Below are 2,395 nucleotides of genomic sequence, written 5' to 3'. Positions count from 1 at the left end.
TTGTCAAACCCCTCACCTTTTCTCTAAATTCACTGGCTCTAGGCCAGCCCTGGGGCTGTTTCTTGGCATTTCAACTTTACAGCAATTCTCACAGAAAGTGTGGCCTTGGTGTATTCTAGGATACCTAAGTTTTTGGTCATGAGTCCCATCTCTGGGGTTAATGTCTGTATTTATTCTTAGGAAGCTAAAAACAACTTGCTCTGTACATAATAGTGCATCAAGCTGAAACGCTTCCTCCTGATGTTAATCACCAAAAGCTTATCGCTATCTCTACGCAGACTTGCTATGTCTACACCAAATATATGCATGGAGAGCTAACATTCTCACATTTAGCCATCAAGTGGAAAATCGACAGGTGTGAGAAAACAAAGCCTCCCACGAAGAATCCTTAGCAGGGGAAGGCAGCCTAGTGAATCTTGATACAAATACCAGAGAACAGATGTCAGAAACAGCGAATGAAAGAAACACAGGGAAGAGACGGGCTTCGTATCCACACTTTAATATCGGCACCGACTCTACCTAATTCACCGCACCGAAGTGATGTTCCATTTCGCAGTGCCCGATTTGGGACTTTAATTCAATCGATCAGCAGGACAGAATTAAAGCCCCAGCGTGGCTTAGCGGCAACAACCCGGGTTTAGGAGTCAGAAGGCGTGGGTTCTAATCCCGCCTCTGCCACGTGACAGCTGTGTGACCTTGGTCAAGTCACTTAACTTCTCTGGGCCTCAGTTCCCTCATCTGTAAAACGGGGGTGTCCCCCGTGCGACAACCTAATTCCCTTGTCATCTACCCCAGCGCTTAGAACAGTGCTTGTCACAGGGTAAGCGTTTAACAAATACCAACATAATTACTATTTATTATTATCACATCATAAACTTCTACTTATGAATTGGGTGTTTTTCCGTTGGGGGGGGGGGGAGGGCGGTTTAGTTGAAGTCCTTAGAATTCAACGATTTTAATTGGCTCCTCGGGAATTAATCCCCACGCCCCCAAAGCGACCGGACACCAAATTACTGCCCCCTTCTTCCAAAGTTCAAAAACGTTTAAAACGGGCCAATTTTCGATGAATGGCTTCGCGAAAAGAAGGGGTCACCGTATTTCTCTCTCTTTTAAGTCGGCATTGAGGGCCTGAAGAGGGTCTAGGTGTCTGTACCTAGGTGTGTCCGCTCGGTGGTCTGTACTGAGCGCTTACCCTGCGCAGAGCGCTCGGGGAGAGCTCCCCGGAGGCTCACCCTTCTACTTCCCTACCAAATTACAGGAGGGGGGGGGAAAACGATCTGCTTTCTGCCTCTGCCTGAGGTTTCGAGACTTTCGTAAACTAGGACTGCTCCCCGAATGCCGAAGAGGCCAACGGGTGGAGGGAGGCGCTTGGGGGAGAATGGAGCAGCAGGAGGAAAAGCAGCGTGGCTCAGGGGGAGTCAGAGGTCATGGGTTCGAATCCCGCCCCCGCCGCTCAGGGCGAGTCACCTCTCTGGACCTCGGTTCCCTCAGCCGTAAAATGGGCATCGATAATAATGATTTGGAATTAATAATGTTGGTATTTGTTAAGCGCTTATTATGTGCAGAGCACTGTTCTAAGCGCTGGGGTAGACACAGGGGAATCAGGTTGTCCCACGTGGGGCTCACAGTCTTCATCCCCATTTTGCAGATGAGGGAACTGAGGCCCAGAGAAGTGAAGTGACTTGCCCACAGTCACACAGCTGACAAGCGGCAGAGCTGGGATTTGAACTCATGACCCCTGACTCCAAAGCCCGTGCTCTTTGCAGCACTGAGCCTCGGCGCTGGGTGCCAAGCACTGTCCTAAGCGCTGGGGTAGATAGAAGGTAACGAGGTCGTCCCACGTGGGGCTCACGGCTTAAATCCCCATTTTCCAGACGAGGTCGCTGAGGCCCAGTGAAGTGACCGTCAGCCCCACGTGGGACCACCCGATCCTCCCGGCGCTTCGAACTGGGCTTGGCACGTCATGAAGATGCGGATTTTCCCAGGCGGGGGAGGTGAGTCCCGGCGGAGGGTGGGGTCCGGTGGTTGGGGTGGGTCAGGAGGGCGGGGGGACCCTCTGCCCCAAGGGGAGAACTTCTTTCTGCCTTGGTTTCCCCCCTCGCACGACGGGCCGGGAAAGGGGGAGGAGGGAGGGTGCGCGATCGGGACCCCCCGGGGTCCTACCTGGCCCCGGCCCGGCTGCTGCTGCTGCTGGTGGTGGTGTTGCTGCTGTTGCTGCTGCTGTTGCTGCTGTTGCTGCTGCTGTTGCTGCTGCTGCCGCCGCCGGCCCCGGAGGCTCGGCTTGGGTTCTCCGCCGCCTCCCCCGGCCCCGCCCCGGCCCCGCCCCCCGACGCCGATTGGTTGAGACGGCCGCCGCTCGGGCTGGCCCCGCCCACTCCCGCCCTCGGGCTGGGGC

This window comes from Ornithorhynchus anatinus, chromosome 7 (assembly GCF_004115215.2).
Source record: "Ornithorhynchus anatinus isolate Pmale09 chromosome 7, mOrnAna1.pri.v4, whole genome shotgun sequence".
NCBI classification, from domain to species: Eukaryota; Metazoa; Chordata; class Mammalia; order Monotremata; family Ornithorhynchidae; genus Ornithorhynchus; species Ornithorhynchus anatinus.
This window is presented reverse-complemented; position numbering follows the sequence as displayed.